The sequence below is a fragment of the Anomaloglossus baeobatrachus genome, chromosome 2, assembly GCF_048569485.1.
Source record: "Anomaloglossus baeobatrachus isolate aAnoBae1 chromosome 2, aAnoBae1.hap1, whole genome shotgun sequence".
Lineage (NCBI taxonomy): Eukaryota > Metazoa > Chordata > Amphibia > Anura > Aromobatidae > Anomaloglossus > Anomaloglossus baeobatrachus.
This window is the reverse complement of record NC_134354.1, coordinates 598,697,836-598,718,135: the sequence shown is the minus strand read 5'-3', so window position 1 is coordinate 598,718,135 and position 20,300 is coordinate 598,697,836. Positions and strand designations below refer to the sequence as shown.

Below are 20,300 nucleotides of genomic sequence, written 5' to 3'. Positions count from 1 at the left end.
AGCACTTGCTGTGCCACAGTAACACTCACATGTCTCTGGTCATAAAATAATCATAGACTCAACATTTGACTTTAATTTCAGCATAAATGCTTTGTAAATATGTAAACTTCTGTAATGCAGGATCCTAATGCAAACACTAATGGTATCCATACATCTCCAAGAACCTTTCATGTACAATAATTCCCTAATTGTAAAGCCAGGGGAAAATGTTAAATTATGGATGGAAACCAGGTAAATTGGGCCATTATTTATCAATGAAATATTCAGTGTAACTAGTTATTGCTGCAATTTCTGAAATAAGAGATACCCCTTCAAGTACAATGTAAGCACTATAAATGCTGGATGGCCCTGATATCATGGGTGATGCAAATGTTTACACTAAAATAAAGAAAAAGCATTTATTGTGCACCGAAGATGGGGAATCGAATGACCCACCTGCATTTTTGTTCACAATGATAAAGTGACAATTTAAATATTTATGTGCCAAAGTAATTGTGGATTTTTAGAAAGCCAAGGCTGAAGACTACCCTTGTATCTGAAATATTTATTTCCTATTTTACCTATGCACTTGACCTCTAGCTTTCACTAATAAACAATGGATGAATCTTGCCATACATGAGGAATTTGCCTATTGATGTTACATTCTCGGCAGAAACACGGCGACTCTGCGTGGAATGTAAATTTACTCCCAACTACAGAATGGTTTTCCCTTGGCAGAGAGATGATCCCTTGCTTTTGTGCATATTTATCTATTCAGGTATTTTTCTTTCTTTTATTTTTCACATTATAAATATACCTTTTAACCAACAGCAAATCCTATATTTATGCAGCCGCTCTTAAATTCCTATCATTCCTATTACATATATTTTTTTATAAAGCTTATCGACACCATAGCACACTTATTCATATATTGTTCTTAGAAATGTCAGTGTAATATAATGAATAGTGATGTATATATTGCCATTTAGTGGCCATTGAGCTAATATTTTAGAAAAAGAGGAATGGTGTCAGCTATAATAATAATAATAATCATTTTTTTATTTCTATAGCGTCAACATATTCCGCAGCGCTTTACAATTCAGAGGGGACATGTACAGACAATATGAGACAATACAAATAACAAAATTAAGATACCAAGAGGAGTGAGGGCCCTGCTCGTAAGCTTACAGTTTATGAGGAAATAGGGGAGGCACAAAAGGTGAATGGGGGGAGAAAAGCTTGTCATATATGGTCCAGCCATCGATTTAATAGGGGACTCAAAAACCAGCTGTGTGGACCGGCCGCCAGCCAGAATTTATACAGGTATAGAGTGTAAAAAAGTACATGGAGAGTAATGGAATCGGAAAATACAGGGGACAAGAATTGGAAGTAAATTTTATGAAGGGCAGAATGGGACTAGATTAGATGAGGGAGGTGAGGTGATAAGCTAGTCTAAAGACATGCGTTTTTAGGGACCGCTTAACCCCTTCACGACCATGGACGGATATATCCGTCATGGATCGTGTCCCGGTAAGCCCCGCCCCCTGCCGCGGGCAGGCGGCGTGGATCGGCACACATATCAGCTGTTTTCAACAGCTGACATGTGTGCCTACATGTTCCGAGTGGAATCGCATTCCACCCGGAACATTAACCCCTTAGATCTCGCTGCCAAAGTCTGGCAGCGAGATCTATATGCGCGCGGCCATCTTTTTTTCTTACCGCCGCCCCCTCCGGACGTCACGTGAGTGATCACGTGACGTTCGGTGGTTGCCATCGTAGCACAGGGTCATGTGGTGACGCCTGCTGCTACGAAGTTTCACTTTCATTCTTCCTCGGCACGGAGCAGAGGAAGAAAGAAAGTGACTATTTCTGCTGTTTACAGCGGTATAGCTGTAATCAGCAGATAGCGATCAGCAATCGGATTGCTGATCGCTATAGCCCCCTAGGGGGACTAGTAAAATAAAATAAAAAAAGTAAAAAAAAGTTTTAAAAAATTAAAAAAAAAACAAAAAACCTAAAAGTTCAAATCACCCCCCTTTCCCCCCATTGAAAATTAAAGGGTTAAAAAATAAATAAATATACACATATTTGGTATCGCCGCGTTCAGAAATGCCCGATCTATCAAAATATAAAATCAATTAATCTGATTGGTAAACGGCGTAGTGGCAAAAAAATTCCAAACGCCAAAATTACGTTTTTTGGTCGCCGCAAGTTTTACGCAAAATGTAATAACAGGCGATCAAAACGTAGCATCTGCGCAAAAATGCTACCATTAGAAACATCAGCTCGAGACGCAAAAAATAAGCCGTCACTGAGCCATAGATCCCAAAAAATAAGAACGCTACGTGTTTCGGAAAATGGCGCAAAATGTGCGCCACTTTTATTGGACAAACTTGTGAATTTTTTTTAACCCCTTAGTTACAAGTAAACCTATACATGTTTGGTGTCTACAAACTCGCACCGACCTCAGGTATCATACCCACACATCAGTTTTACCATATAGTGAACACCGTGAATAAAACATCCCAAAAACTATTGTGCCATCACACTTTTTTTGCAATTTTTCCACACTTGGAATTTTTTTGCTGCTTTCCAGTACACCATATGGTAAAACTTATGGTTTCATTTAAAAGTACAACTTGTCCCGCAAAAAACAAGCCCTCATATGGCAAGATTGACGGAAAAATAAATAAGTTACGGCTCTCGGAAGAAGGGGAGCAAAAAACAAAAACGCAAAAACGGAAAGTGCCCCGGGGCTGAAGGGGTTAAAGGTATGGATGTTGGGAGTTAATCGGATTGTTCTTGGTAGTGTGTTCCATAGCATAGACGTAGCTCATGAGAAATCTTGAAGATGGGAGTGGGAGGCTGAATTGTTGAGGATGTCAGTCTTAGGTCATTAGCAGAATGGAGGGCACGGGTGGGGTGATAGACAGAGATGAGGGAGATGTAGTGCGGTGCAGAACTGTGGAGAGCTTTGTGAGTGACAGTGGTAAGTTTATATTGGACTCTGTAGCGGATAGGCAACCAGTGCAATGACTGGCACAGAGCAGAGGCATCAGTGAAGCGGTTGGAGAGGAAAATTATCCTGGCTGCGGCATTGAGAATGGATTGGAGAGGGGAGAGTTTAGTAACAGAGAGACCAATTAGTAAAGAATTACAATAATCCAGGCGAGAATGAATGAGAGCGACTGTAAAGGCCGCTTTACACGCTGCGATATCGTGACCGATATTGCTAGCGTGGGTACCCGCCCCCATCGGTTGTGTGACATGGGCAAATCGCTGCCTGTGGCGCACAACATCACCCGGACCCGTCACACTACTTACCTGCCCTGTGACGTCACCTCCTTTCTAAGGGGGCGGTTCGTTCAGCGTCACAGCGACGTCACAGCTGCGTCACTGAACCGCCGCCCAATATTAGCGGAGGGGTGAAGATGAGCGGGACGAACATCCCGCCCACCTCCTTCCTTCCGCATTGCGGGTGGGAGGCAGGTAAGGAGATGTTCCTCGCTCCTGCGGTGTCACATGTACCGATATGTTCTGCCGCAGCAACGAGGAACAACTTCGTTACTGCTGCAGCAACGATATTTGAGAATGGACCCCTATGTCACCGATAAGCGATTTTGCACGTTTTTGCAACGATGCAAAATCGCTCAAAGGTGTCACACGCAATGGCATCGCTAAAGCGACCGGATGTGCATCACAAATTCCGTGACTCCAACGAGATCGCTTGAGCGATGTTGCAGCGTGTAATGCGGCCTTAAGAGTTTTTGCAGAGTCAACGGTAAGAGAAGGTCGAATTCTAGAGATGTTTTTGAGGTGGAATTGACATGACTATATGTTGATTTTAATCTCTGGCTGAGGAAGTCACCCTGTAATTCTTATACATAACGGGTGTAGTGTACTGGATAATGTCAGTGTTATTGGAAATATTATTCATTTAAAGAAGCATTCCCACAAAGAAATTAAAAAAAAATAAATAAATATGTGTATATGTGTATGTAATGTGGTGTATATTGTTCTAATATACTGTTCTGCTCCTCTTCTTAATGATGTCATCACACATTGCACTCTACAGTGCACACTGCACTGTGTGACCTGGAAGTGGCTTTTACAATACAAATCTATGGAGCAATACAACAAAGCTCCATAGGCTTGCATTGTAAAACAAACTTCCGGCTCATGCATAGAGTGAGCCAGGGAGTCTGAAGTGTGGTGATGTCACTGAGAAAAGGAGCAGAATGGGGCTGGATCCCAGAGAGCGGGAGAGTAGCTGAGTATATTATTATAAAAACACTACACTACCTACACAGAAATACAGAATTATTTTATAACATTAATTATATTAGTCGCAGAAGGTACAGATAGATTCACAAAACATGCATAGACACTGAAATTGTCTGCCAACCGTATATCCCAGGGGTATGCAACAACATGTTTAGACCTCCCCTAACTCTCAATATTTGTACAGCATTTTTTTGTCATACAGTTATAGTAAAAAGAATATTTGACTACAAACATATAACAATTTACAGTATACGAAGGAAATGTATCGTATTTTTCAGTTTATAATATGCACCGATTATAAGACGCACCTCAAATTTAGAGAAAAAAAAATAAAAAAAGGAGTCCGTCATATAATCTTCTGGTGTTTTACCAGGGGTGGTGGCGGCAGCAGTGGTGGAGTGGGGTCCCAGAAAGAAGGGGCAGTGGTCAAGTAGGGCGATACTGTGGGCAGTGCTGCGAGTTTTCCAGATCCTCGCTGCTGGTGCTGTGAGGTAGGCAACATCCATAAAATGTTGGTGGTGCATGCTTTAAATAATTGGCACCCTGACTTGGCGTGTGCCCCAACTGAGCTATCAGCTTGATGACAAGCCAAGATCTCATCTGCATACACGCCACCTCTGCGCACCATTTTACTTAAGTCCACTGCAGGGAGATCAATGGGCCGGAGGCGGCGTGGGCACAGATGAGATCTTGAGCTGACAGCTCCTTCTGCGCATGCGCCGATTCTGGCACCATTATTTGAAGTCCGCACTACCGACATTTTCTAGATGGCCCCTGCCTCAATGCTTGCAGTGAGCACAAGCACAGCGGCCTGGAGCCTGCAGCAAAGTGCCCACAGCACAGTGCCCACAGCACAGCGACCGCAGCCTGCATAATTGCTCCTGCAGCCCATAGCATTGCTCCTGCCTCCTGTGACTCCTCTCCACCAACTCCCAGTAAGCTACATTCAGATTATAAGATGCACCCCTCATTTTCCTCCCAAATTTGTTGGATGACAAGTGCATCTTATAATCCAAAAAATACGGTCTATAAAAAGGACATTATTACTCTGTATCTCAAGATAGTGATGGCCTATCAGCTTCCACCTCCCTGCGCTATGATCTCTGCACATATCTTATTGCATTTCCATTAAACCTTTCCATAGAACTCAATGAACTTTTCCATCCCATAGGTTCCTATGATCCAGGCTATTGTGAAGCATATCTCTAAATGCTGATAACACTTGCTGAGGCAAGATGTGTTTCTTTACAGAAAATAGAATAAGAAATACAAAACAGAAAGTAAAAATTAAAGATTAGAAAACTGATATGCATTAGAATCTTGTTTTAACTAGCAAAATAAATATACTGTAGGTGACATTTCCTTGATCTCTTTATATGTATTTTTGCAAATCTCTATTCTTCTAATATCTTCTGATATAATATGCACTATCCTTTTCTATATCAACGGATTTAATTATGGGTCCTAGTAATATGTACTGATTTAATTATATTAGTTGCTAAGCTGAAGTTGTTATAGCTTTTCATATAGTATCTCCATGTTTTACATACTGACTGCAAATGTTTGCTGAAAGCTTACATTTTAAAATGTTCTAGCAATGGAGTTCATACAAATTGGTCTTATGTAAAATTATAACATCAGGAAATTGCAAGCAAAAGGAAAGATATTGTGAGTACTTCTGGTACTGTGAGTACTTCTGGTACTGTCATTACTTCTGGTACTGTGAGTACTTATAGTGCTGTGATTATTTCAGGTTCTGTGAGTACTTCTGGCACTGTGAGTATTTCTGGTACTGTAAGTATCTTGTGAGTATTAGTAACTGTACATGCCAAAAATGGTATACAAAAAAAATCTAGTAGCTAACAATAATAGTCAAATATCTTGTCTTTAAATTCTAAAGTATTATGTATATGATAGCATCAAATACAGGGAGGTTACAATATTCCTTTTGATTTGCACTCTGAGGTAATATGACAATTTTATAAAAATGGCTCATGCTGTTTGATAAATTTTTCTAAATTTAAGATTATCTAGTTTAAGTTTACACCACTTATTAGTTGGCTTATTTTGTGTCAGAAATTTGTGCTAAAATGTTGGCACACTTTTTGGTACACTATTCACACATCAAAGAAGGCCCCTTTCCAGTAAACCCTTCCTCTTTTCAGTGAGCTCACACATCCTTGTCAGACACAGAGTAGAAAATGTGTAAAGGAAATACATTTGGTATAAGTTGTGAAAGACAGATTTTCTCCCAAATTTTGCCTTAATTCTAGCACATTTATTGTCATAAATATGCCCCATTAGAAGCTAACCCAGTACAGCACAATTTTACAAAATAATTCTAGCAAAGAATAAATATTTAGAAGACCATTCATTTTAGCATGTTAAACTGGCTACATCATGGAATAATGGTTGCAGAACGGAATAAAATATAGTTTAGATTTTTTTTTAGATTAGAGTGGAATTTTCATTAAGACTAAGAGGGCATTAGCAGAGATTGTTCTCTGGGGTATTTACCTTTGCATGATATTCAACAATCAAAAGCAGATGTCATGCAGGGAAAAAAAGAATATCCCCCTAGAGAAGTTCAGAATCGGCTTTCTTTATGTGAGACATGTAACGGCAAATAGCCCTGTGCTCCTCACTTATCTCACTCTCAGCATCTAGAATCATAGAATATTAGAGTTGGAATGGACCTCCTGGGTCATCTAGTCCAACTCCCTGCTCAAAGCAGGATTCACTAAATCATCTACTGTGATTAAAGTGGAGGAGAGGAGTAGAGCAGAGCTGTGTGTAATTACAAACACATCTTGCAGTTCTCCTCTCACATTACTGTTAGCTCTACTCTACTCTTTCTACACTGACTGCCATGAGAGGAGTTGCAAGAAGTGTTTGTAATGACACTCAGCTCAGCTGTGCTCCCCTCCCCTATTCATATTGATAAGTTGTACCACTCTTAGAAATGCTAATTTCCCATACATTGGCCATCCTAATCAAGCTGGTAATCACTAGACGAATGGGAAAAACGTTTGTTCATCAGGTGAAATTACTGTTAAGCAGGCTTTAAAATTGTTGTTTTTTGTAGCACATATATGCTGCCAAGAACATCACATTTTCTGCACACAGATGAAAGGTATTACTGATTGTCCTGTGTGCACAGAAGTCCATTTGGCCTGTCTAAATGTCATTAAAGGACCACCGATCATCTTACAGTCAGCCGATCTGCAGTTGATTAACACTAGAACTACTGAGGTAGTCATTTTGACTACTGTGCACCATGTATTTCTATATAGGTGTCACAAGTCCAGTAGTTCTAGTGTTAATGGCCACGATCAGATGTGTAAATAGGCCATAATTCTCTTAAACCTCCAGTCTAGTTTATATCTATGTAGACAATTTGTTCACCAAGATAAATTGTTTTCACGTATCGAAGCTAAACCATTGTTGAAAATTTTTCATTAAAATTGTTGAACAAAATTACCATTATCTTCCCTGACATTCTCTTGCACATTCATTGTCATCACAATTAAAACAAATCTAACTATTGATATGAGTCCCCAAACTGTCACAACACTTACTATAATCAGTAGTCTATTTGTTAACCAAGTCAACCTTACATTTTTCTCATACTCTTTTAAGTCCTCCATACCAATGAATGTAGCCCTATAAGAAAGCAAGCAAGCGTATATAGCATAGTATTTATGTGTATATCTACTATGAATATTGCCATATAAACATACATATTAATTTTTTTCTCACTAGATGTTTTCTCTAGCTTTTTTACACATGTGACTTTTATCAAGAGAATTCCCAGTTCTAGTGATAATTAATTTAACATCTCAGACAAACTAATGCAGCACATCAATACATCTGATAAATATTCAAAAGAATATCATCTGTATGGATCGTGTTCTCCGTACAATATGGCTTAATGCACTGGAATGAATACCAGATAGTCAAGGGCATTAACCCCTTCGCGACTGTAAAATTACGTCCATAGGGTTAATCTTCCACTGCTGCTAATGGCAGCAGCGAAAGATCGGCGCACATCTCAGCTGATTTATACAGCTGAGATGTGTACCTGCCAGGCACGAGCTGAATCGTTATCCGCCCATGCTGTTTAACCCCTTAAATGGTGCTGTCAATAAGTGACAGCGCCATTATTATCGTGATCGCAGTAAAAGTTTACTTACCGCCCGATACCGGAAGTCACGTGACGTGATCATGTGACTTCCGGTGGTTGTCATGGTAGCACAGGGTCATGTGATGACTCCTGTAGGTAGCTCACATGACTCCCTCACTTTTTCACTCGGCCGAGAGCTGGGTGACACAGGAAATGAGTATATATGCTGTTCACAGCTGTGTAGCTTTGATCAGCAGATATGGCAGAGCGATCAGATTGCTGATCCATATAGTCTCCTAGGGGACCTAGTAAAATGAAAAAAAAAAGTTAAAAAAAGTTTTAAAAAAATTAAAACAAATAAAACAAAATACAACTTTAAATCACCCCTCCCCCCTTTCTCCCCATTGAAAATTAAAGGGTTAAAAAAATAAATAAAAAATATACACATATTTGGTATCGCCGCGTTCAGAAATGCCCGATCTATCAAAATATAAAATCAATTAATCTGATAAGGAAACAGCATATCAGCAAAAAAATTCCAAACTCCAAAGTTACATTTTTTGGTCGCCACAAATTTTGCGCTAAATGCAATAACATACAATGAAAACGTAGCATCTATATAAAAATGATACCGTTAAAAACGTCAGCTCGAGATGCAAAAAAAAAGCCATCATTGAGCCATAAATCCTGAAAATTGCGAACACTACAGGTCACGGAAAATGCGCCACTTTTTTCTGAAAAACATCAGATTTATTTAAACCCTTAGATAAAAGTAAACCTATACATGTTTGGTGTCTACAAACTTGTACCAACCTGAGGCATCGCAGTGATATATCAATTTTACCATATAGTGAACACAGTGAATAAAATATCTAAAAAACAATAGTGCTATCGCACTTTTTTTTTCAATTTTTCTACATTTGGATTTTTTTGCTGTTTCCCAGTACACTATATGGTAAAACTCATGGTTTCATTTAAAACTACAGCTCATGCCACAAAAAACAAGCCCTCACATGACCAGATTGACAGAAAACTAAAAAAGTTACATCACTTGGAAGAAGAATGGTGAAAAAAAAAACGGAAAGCGAAAAATCGGCCGGTCGTGAAGGGGTCACCAGGTTTTTGCTCCCCCATCTGAGTGCAGCATAACATAGAGACAGTGACCCTGATTCTAGTGATGTGTCACTTACTGAGCTGTTTGCTGTCATTTTGATAAAATCAAAGCTTTCTCTGCTGCAGATATAGCATTATCTGAATGTAGTGCAGGGTTATAACGAGCTCATACAGCTGCTGGACTATTTGGCAGCACACAAAATAGTCCCTCAATGATAATCTCCTGCTAATTATAAAGTAATTTTATAAAAACTACACTAAGCAGCCCAGTAAGTGACACACCACTGGAATCAGGATAGCTTTGCCTTCATCATGCTGCTCTCAGATTAGGTGTCAAAAACCTGGTGACAGAGTCCCTTTAAGTGTCATTTCATATATTTACAGCATCTTTTTGGGGAGTGCAGAATCCATAAACTGGAGATTCTGGCATTTTGATTTTTTTTTATATAAAAATGTTATATTTTTATAGATTAGACTTTTTTAGACCTGGAAATACCATTTCTTATTATTAGTTACTTTTCTCACTGGGAAAAAGCAGGTGATTCTAATTTTTATAGATTTATTTATATTTTAACCCTATTTTTTATTTTTTACTTTACTTGTTAAGCCCCATAGAGGATTGATTTCTAGTTTGTATTATACAATGCTGGACTATGTATAGCGGAGCACTGAGGCATTGACTAAGGACCACGAAGGTTAGAAACATCTTGCCTTGCTCTTAGAGGTACTTTGCACACTACGATATTGCAGGTGCGATGTCGGTGGAGGTCAAATCGAAAGTGACGCACATCCGGCGCCGCTGTCGATATCGTAGTGTGTAGATCCTTTATGATACAATTAACGAGCGCAAAAGCATCGTAATCGTATGATCGGTGTAGTGTCCGACATTTTCATAATTTAGCTGCAGCCACAGGTACGATGTTGTTCCTCGTTCCTGCAGCAGCACACATCGCTGTGTGAGAGGCCGCAGGAGCGAGGAACATCTCCTACCTGCGTCTTGCGGCTCACGCCGGCTATGCGGAAGGAAGGAGGTGGGCGGGGTGTTTACGTCCCGCTCATCTCCGCCCCTCCGCTTCTATTGGCCGCCTGCCATGTGACGTCGCTGTGACGCGGCACGACCCGCGACCTTAGTAAGGAGGCGGTTTGCCGGCCAGAGCGACGTCGCAGGGCTTGTAAGTGCATGTGAAGCTGCAGTAGTGATAATGTTCGCTACGGCAGCAATCACAAGATATCGCTGCTGCGACGGGGCGGGGACTATCGCGCTCGGCATCGCAAGCATCGGCTTGCGATGTCGTAGTGTGCAAAGTACCCCTTAGACTATGCTTTGTACCTTGGACATATTTTATGGTTGGATTATATCGTAAGATTAAAAATTTGGGGATTTTATTCCGGGACAAGTGCTATTTTTTGCTACTTCTATTTGCTGGAGTCCCTTCCATGTACTAAATGGGTGAGTTGTTTCAAGGTTTTTTTTGTTATTAAATTTCTAACACTGCTGTACTTTAGTATTACTTTATTAAAAGGGTTGACTACTACTATAACATTGATGGTCTAGCTTTAGGATAGGTCTTAAATGTCTGATCGGCCGAGGTAACACCTAATAACCCAGCATGATCAGCTGTTTTCCCTCCTGATGGTAGCAGACAGTGGGAAATGCTCAGTTCCGGAGCTGCCCTGTCAACTAATAGCAACCGCGGACAGGTACTGCACATTAACCACCCAATCAAATCGATAGGAGGTAATGTGTAGTCCGTGTCTGTGGCCACTATCAGTTGACCCGGCAGCTTTGGAATGGAGCATTTTTTAATGCCTGCTGCCACTGCCGGGACTGAGAAAAGCTGATCAGGTGTCAGGGGTCTGAGCCTGGCTAATCAGATGTTGGTGACCTATCCTAAGGATAGGCCATCAATTTTAAAGTAGTGGCCTCCCTCTTTAAGTGAAATTGACAATCTTTAATAGCACAAAGATGGGTGTGAAAAAAGGCCTTTTACAGGCCCCTGACTTTTATGGCAACTCATCAGCACTCTGCAAATGGGTTGCAAGGGGGTTGATCGTCACCTGGATACATACACCAGGGGGATCATGTGATGTATATGCAATTGTCTTTGATTGACAGATGCATTCAAGGGGTTGAAGAATAGCTATCAGATATAGTTACAGTTGCAGCTTTCATAAGGAGGTGATGGCTGTATAACACATACTAGCAATCATGACCCAGCTCTGTATATTTGCACCTCACAGTTAAAGCGGATGTTGGGAATGGGTAAAAACTTTTACAAATGGACCCATAATTTATATATATGCCAAGAAGATCCACATCGCACTTGCATTGTTTTTGAAGAGAAAGGCATTTCAAGAAAATGTTGGTGATGCTTTTCCTGAAGTATCTTCTTTGGAGTCTTTTTTTGTCATTTTTGTGGAGAGCGAGCTATTTTTTAAAAGTGATGGCTTGAAAGATGGAGCTTTCTTAAGAATGGTCAGGTCAGTTTCTTTAGCCGTTTAGCCGTCACACGTACTTACCTTCAAAACGACCTCGTTGTGCGAATATCCACTTCCTGAAGGGGGAGGGACGTTTGCGTCACCGGGACGTCACACAGCGGTCGACCAATAGAAGCGGAGGGGCGGAAATGAGCGGGACGTAAACATCCCGCCCACCTCCTTCCTTCAGCATTGCCGGTGGACGCAGGTAAGCTGTGTTCATCGTTCCCGGGGTGTCACACAGAGCGATGTCTGCTGCCTCTGGAACAATGAACAACAGGACATTCGATTTTTAGAAAATGAGCGACGTATCAGCGATGAACGAGATTGGTGAGTATTTCTGCTCGTTCATTGCTGTCACACGCTACGATATCACTAACGATGCCGGATGTGCGTCACTTACGACGTGAGCCCGCCGAGATCTCGTTAGATATATCGTAGCGTGTAAAGCCCGCTTAAGTCTGCTAAAAGAAGCTACAGAAGATGGAACATATGCACAAGTTGTTTTGACAATGCTGTGCATGTCTTAATTACTTTTAAGAGTTATTGAGGATTTTTCAGTTGAGTTCCTGGTGGAATCCACTTCAAAAAGAAGCTACTTACACATAACCTTTGTTGCCTATACCAGTCAATGAAAGCTCAGCTCACTTTTCTTAAATGTCATAAAATAAAAGCTGAGTTATGATTGGCTCCTATGGGACTCAAAGTCAGGTTTTTTTGACAGTTTTTATATATTTGCCAAAATCCACTATTAGGAGCTGTAAAGTTAGTAGAAGTGTGAGACGCATCAAATGTATCACACAATGTGCACCGCAATGATAAAATCGACATGTTTTCAAACTGCCCAGTCTATGTTAACCATGTTAAAATATTAGACGGGACCAGTAATTCTGCCTAATGTGTGAAAAATTGGTAAGAAGATCTGTCTTGACCCCATAAGTTGGGCTTTATACTTGAAAAGGTATACATAATGTTGAGGAACACAGCTCACAATGCGCTGCCCTTCCCCCAAGCCCAATAAACATGCACATATATGAATATGTATTTTTCAATTAAAATAACATCAAATATAGAAACAAAAATAGCTCAAACTGTCTGTGAGGGCATTTTATGCACTGCACTGAGTTTTGCATTACTTTCTCAATTTTCTACAAATATATTATTTTCATGGCTTTGATTGAATATGACTCCTAGGAATGTACTACTTAAGGCTATTACTTTCCTATTACATTTATTTTGCAATCTTAAAGAAATTTCCATTAACATTGTAAGATGTAAACTAGTTTATCTGCTGGTACACTCCATACATTCCCATTGAAAAAAAAAATCCCATGCCAAAAAAGTAATTTCTGGCTGGAAGTAATTTAGCTGAATTCTATTTACCCCACATATTACGTTGCAGGTTATAATTTTAGCACCAGACATTCTTCTATGTTTAATAATGTCTGCCCGCAAAAACAAAAATATTTGATTACACAATATGTTATAAATATTCACTTTCCCCGTAAAAGAAATATTAAAAGCTGGATAACAGAATATATTTTATAGAAAGAACAGTTCATACGAAAAAGAAAATTACAAGGGGAAAAAAATTGCTCCCTTAATTATAGGTCTTTGCAAGGTGTAATAACAGTCATTTTTGAGCCTATATTGTAGGTAAAATTAGAAATGGATAATTATCAACACAACATAGCTGTTTTCTCGAGAAGCCATCGTACAGTAAGAAGTGACTGCACATTGCTTGTCACAGGGGATTCTATTTTAAGGTCATTGTAGAGTACCATTCAGATAAGCTGGCTACAGACTGTATATACTGACAACCTACTGGGAAATCTGAACTTTCCAGAGTAAAATTTCATATATTACAATGACCATAAGAACAAACCATCTTATCAATGAGAGTCAAGTGATACAGATATGGTCATCTATTTTATAGAAACACATGCTATTCTGTCTAATCCCCAAAGCCACTAGCACTGCTGACATACGATAACTGTCTGGTTAGGTTTATGCTCTTCTTTTTCTTTAACCTGGGACAGGATTCCTGAATATAGTGATTGGCTTGGTTCACATATTGCTGACTATTGAATGTTTTTCCATCCAGCTCTCAACTAAAACACAGCAAGTAAACTCATGGTGTAATTGGTTCACTGGGATCGTTTCCACCTGTCTGGCCCATCAGGTTTTGGGCCGGGTAGGTGTCCGTTCCGGTTCAGTGGCTGGATCACAATGTTTCATGTAACTTTTAGATCTGGCAATTGAGCAGCCACTTGGATTAAATGGTGAAATAAGCATGATGCCACTTGATTAGAGATGAGCGGACCCTTTGAAATTTGGTTCGGCAGGTTTAGCCGGACTTTAGATATAGTACAGTTCAGGACCTTGACTTGACCTGAACCCCAATGGAAGTTACTGATTGGGCAGTTCAACTCTCAGCCCACACATAGTCAGCCATAAAAAGAACACTTCCGGGGGGAGTAGGTGGGTTTTTTTCATTTTTTTTTGCCCAAGCACTACACCAGATAACGCTTTTTACCTCTAGTGCAAGGCAACCAAACAGTGCAAGCGGCTCACACAAGGTGGAGCACTGAGCATACCTAAGCACAGAGACGCTCGATTGAGAGGTCAGCATACGTAACGCACCCAAACTCCAATCTTGAACACTGATGTATTTGTTTACTTTACTGTTCTGGTTCGCTCATCACTACACTGATGCATGTTTGTTATGATTCATTGTATTGCATTAGACTTAAAAAAAAATATGTGTTATGTGAACAAAGCCTTTCTGCATTCTCATACATGTACTACTGTAATAAAATAAAAATGGTGTTCACTCCATGTAGAGCTTTCATATCTTGACAACCTGATTTTCTTTTTAACACTAGAAGTCCCAGAAATTTCGAGCTCCCCCCTGAAGTCCCTAAAGAGGGTCAAATAACCCTTAGTCCAAACTGAATAGAACTAACTAGAAACTAAATGGCTAAACTCAATGGAAAACAGCAACCTCCTCTGGTGCGACAGTAATGGCCTTAATTATAGAACAAAGACGGTGATTATAGGATGTTAGCTAAAATCCTTCAGGTCATTCGACCCGTCTCTGGGTTCCAAAGGTAGAAATGTTAAATGACCCCTCTCTGGGACTTCTAGTGTTAATACCTGCTTGAAAGTCACGGACAGCCAACACTTACATGAATCGTGAAAATGAAAAAGTGATATTTGTCTATAGATGAGAATATTATTTTAATATTCTGGGGCAGATAAGGATTGTACCCCTCCCAACATGGCCGATATTGGCTTTTGGTTTTCATTTTTCCATCTCCTCCTTCCAAGCATAAATTGTTTATTTTCCTGTCCCATAGACGTAACAGGCTTGTTTTTGAGTGTTGTCATTTCTGAATGACATCACTCATTTTATCATATAGTGACAGTAAAAACTAGAAAAAAATAATGCAAGTGCAGTGAAATTGCAAGCAAAAGTGCAATTGTTTTTGGGGAATTGTCTTTACTGCATACATTGTGCGATAAAAATGACCTGAAATCATGATTGTCTAGGTCAGTTTTTATATTTTTGGGGGGTTGAAAAAATAATATCGGAGGTTTGTAAAAAAAAAAAGTTGGGATTGTGTTATCTTCCAAGACCCATAATGTTTTAATTTTTCAGGCAATGGTGCAGTTTGAGTGCTTATTGTTTACAGGGCTAGACAAATTTTAATTAAAACCATTTTCCATTTTTGCATAGACATGACATGTCATGCACTTCGTGCAGCATTTTTTTCCACCTTGCAGAGCTAAAAAAACAAACCCAAAAATGCATTGTTTTGTTTTTTCGATTTTTTTTATCTTCGATTTAGATATATCGGACTGTTATGGATGCAGTGATTCCATATACTGTATACAGCTCTGGCAAAAATTAAGAGACCACTGCACATTTCTTTAAAAATCAGCTTCTCTACATGTCTGACAGCCATTCCATTCCAGTGTCAGTTGAATTCCAACCAGAATACAGACTGGCAGAGGGCAAAAGTGACTCTCCACTGACCCGGATGACCGTCATCTTATTTGAATGTCACTCAGCAACCACAGGATGACATCAAGTGACCTACAAAAGGAATGGCGAATGGCAGCTGGGGTAAAGTACACGGCAAGAACAGTTCATAACAGTCTCTTAGCGGCAGGGCTCAAGTCATGTAAGGCTAGAAAAAAACCTTTCATCAATGAGAAGAAATGGAGAGCCAGACTGAAATTTACCAAAGATCAGAAGGATTGGACCATAGAGGACTGGAGTAAGGTAATCTTCTCTGTTGAGTCTAATTTTCAGCTTTACCCAACACCTGGTCATCTAATGGTTAGACAGAGACCTGGAGAGACGTACAAGCTACAGTGTCTTGCACCCACAAGGAAATTTGGTGGAGGATCAGTGATTATCTGGGGATGCTTCAGCAAGGCTGGAATTGGGCAGATTAAACTTTGCAAAGGATGTATGAAACAAGCTGCCTCAAGGTTATCCTGGAAAAACAGTTGCTTCCTTCTGCTCAAGCAATGTTCCCTAACTCTGACAACTGATTTTTTCAGCAGGACAATGCGCCATGCCACACAGCTAGGTCAATCCATGTGTGGATGAAGGACAACCACATCAAAACCCTGTCATGGCCAGCCCAATCTCTAGACCTCATTGACATCTTCTGGAATGTAATCAAGAGGAAGATGGATAGACACAAGCCATCAAAGAAGAACTGCTTACATTTTGGCACCCAAAAGAGGTGTGAACGACTGGTGGAAAGCATGCCAAGACGCATGAACGCTGTGATTAAAAATCATGGTTATTCCATAAAATATTGATTTCTGATCTCTTCCTGAGTTAAAACATTATTAGGATTGTTGTTTCTAAATGATTATGAACTTGTCTTATTTGCATTATTTGAGGTCTGAAAGCAATGCATTGTTTTGTTATTTTGACTATTTCTCATTTTCAGAAAATAAATACAAAATATATTGCTTGGAAATTCAGAGACATGTTGTCAGTAGTTTATAGAATAAAAGAACAATTTATATTTCACTCAAAAATATACCTATAACGAGAAAAATCAGAAAAACTGAACATGTTGCAGTGGTCTTTTAATTTTTGTCAGAGCTGTATATTTTTATCTTTAATTTTAATGGAGAAAAAGGGTGGTCAAGGGGGTGCTTGAGGCAAATCCAGGCTCCTCATACACAAACTTGCGCAGTACATGTACGGTAAATGTTGGAAAGGGATTAATTCTGGTGCATTTAGCTTAGGCTTCACACGTCAGTGAAAAACATACAGGTGACATGATGAAGGTGCTTATGTCCCTCCGTGTGCCGTAATTTTGGCACATGTGTGATCTCCATGTGCTATCAGTGATAATACATGGAGATCAGGCACTTATACTCACCTGTCCATGCTCCTGCTGTCCGTGGTGCTGAAGTCTCCCGTGATGCTGTGTCCGGGCGCTGCTGTCTCACTGCCGCTGTTACTTCTTGGTCAGCTGTGAAGTGAATATTCATGAGCATAATTAGCCGGCCTGGAAGTAGAGGACAGCAGCAGTTGAAGACAGCATCGCTGGAGACGGGTGAGTTTAAAAAGCTTTTTATTTTAAATGTACGTGTTTTTTCTGGTACATGTTTCATGGATCACACCACTGTGAGTCATCAGTGATGCCAGAGAAAAACAGAAATATCTCCGTACGGAACACATGGACAAGCGTGTGCGCCGCACGGAAACACATCAGTGAGAGATCACTGATATGTACGCAGACCAATTGATTTTAATGGGTAGCATATGTCCGTGATTCTGGTAGGTATAAAAACAGAAACATACATACCAGAATCACTTACGTGTGAAAAGAGCCTTAGTAAATCTTCCCTTTAATTGTCATCAGTGCAATACTAAGGATTATATCTGTGGGCATAATAGGGATTTTCTATGTAGTGTTTTTTTATTCAAAGCAAAACAGAAGCTAAATAATAATTTGTTTTCATGTTAAAGAAGAAAATTCTTCCCTGATTAGAAGCAATGTAAAAGTAGCTAGTGCTAATATCATTTTCATCAGGCCAGATTCTGGTACATCTCTGTGCTTTATATTCTGTTATAACAAGACTTTACATTGTAGATAAAGGAACGATTGTTCGCAACAATGCGTATAAGAACTGAAAGGTATTTAGGGCATGACGTTTTTTCAGCAATACATCTTTTTTTCCATTTTTTGCACTATATTCATGCTCTGATTATGATGGGGAAAAAATGTAAAGAAACATTGCTTCTGGGTTTCCAAAGAAACAGTTTAAAGGGTCATTTACACGCAGCGACATCGGTAACGATATATCGTCTGGGTCATGGTGTTTGTGACGCACATCCGGCGTCGTTAGCGACATCGCAGAATGTGACAGACTGGAGCGAGCTTAAACAATCGCGAAAGAGGCAAAAATTGTTTGTCTGTGAGAGGTTGTTTATTTATGAAAAATCGTTGTCAGGTAAGTAGCGATGTTGTTCGTCGTTCCTGCGGCAGCACACAATGCTATGTGTGACACCGCAGGAGCGACGAACATCTCCTTACCTCTGTCCACCGGCAATGAGGAAAGAAGGAGGTGGGCGGCATGTTCCAGCCGCTCATCTCCGCCCCTCCTCTGCTATTGGACGGCTGCCGTGTGACATTGCTGTGACGCCGCACAAACTGCCCCCTTAGAAAGGAGGCGGTTCGCCAGCTACAGCGACGTCGCTAGGCAGGTAAGTCCGTGTGACGGGTGTAAACGAAGTTGTGCGCCACGGGCAGCAATTTGCCCGTGACGCACAACCGACGGGGCCAGGTACACTCGCTAGCGATATTGGTACCGATATCGCAGTGTGTAAAGTACCCTTTAGGCTAAGTTCACATGTCTTGTAGTCATCCGTTAGAACAGATCCTGCAGAGATCCATTGGGGAACGGATTTCTGCATGATCCGTTTTTTTAACATGGGAGTCTATGGAGGACTGATCCGTTAACAGATTGCTATTAACCTTCCGTTTGTAACAGATCCGGTAAGAAAATAAGAGATCCATTACAAACACAAGTAAAACAGATGGCTAAGTTGTGTTTGCACATTTTTTTGGCCACCGGATCTCTGACAGATCTGAGCTAACGAATTAGTAGAGGACATGTGAACTGAGCCTAAAAATGTTGTTATTCATCATTGTGCTATGGTGCTACCATTGTGGTGAACACAGCAGTGTACTTTTGAATATACTGGTAATTAGGACCCTATAGCTGTGGAGACCCTTGAGGACCTTACTGTATCCCTTCAATTTCATATTGGATGGGTTATTCTGTATGTATCAAAGAAAAAGTGGCCTGCCACACTGTATTGAGGGAGTAAGTTTACATGAGAGAATATTTCTAACATATCACATCCTCAGAGCAACACACAGGGTTCATACAAGTCTTTGTATGGAGTTTTAGGTCACTACATTTCCCTGCATATAGCTTTGCCATGTAAATGAGGTTTTACACTAAAAAAAAACGTAGAATGCAATTTAAAGGGTTTTCTCTAGATCATAAATGGTTCAAAACATGTAAAAACTACTTGTTGCCTTGATTAATGGCCACCGCAGAAGTGTTGGTCAGTCTTCTGGGGAAAATGTGCAGCACTTACAAGCTCTTCTCTGTTGAGCTTGTAAGTGCTGATTTAAAGCTGGCTAGATTTCTGGATCTGATCCATCTAAGTAACCTGTGTTCTTCTAATGCTGAAGAAGAAAAGCGGCTCTTGCTTGCAGCATTAGAGATCACACAGTTCAGACTAGTAATGCAACCATGCTGCTGCTCCAAACTGTCAATCAATACAGGGAAGCTACAAGATGGAAGACTGGTGAGTGGTGATCTATTGAAGATTAAAGTTGAAACAACCCTTTAAATAAGTGTTTATAAAAAATGGACTGTAGGAAACAAAACTTAGGCTCTTGCCCTTAATTTACTTTACTTTTTAGTCTTATGATGCAATGCAAAATATTGTAAATAATATGTAAAAACATATCTTGAAATTTATCAAATGACGCTTACTGCGATCAGTATAAATGCATGTTTTATATATATATATATACAGATATATATATATATATATATATATATATATACATATATATATATATATATATATGTGAGCAAGGATGGTTGACCTTAGGGAGATCAACATCCACCACTGCGGAGACACCATCACGTGTTTCTCAACGCAGTGATTCTAGAGCAATGCCCCCTGGGAAATATTCAAATCAAGAAGGCCTGCGGAGACACCATCACATGTTTCTCAACGCTGGCAGGAAAACTAGCCAGG

General features: G+C 40.0%; 1 protein-coding gene across 1 annotated transcript in view; it reads right to left on the bottom strand.

Annotated features, from left to right (window-relative positions):
* Positions 1-20,300, bottom strand: part of PCDH9 (protocadherin 9) — a 108,432-nt gene that overhangs the window by 33,329 nt on the left and 54,803 nt on the right. The window lies entirely within an intron of this gene.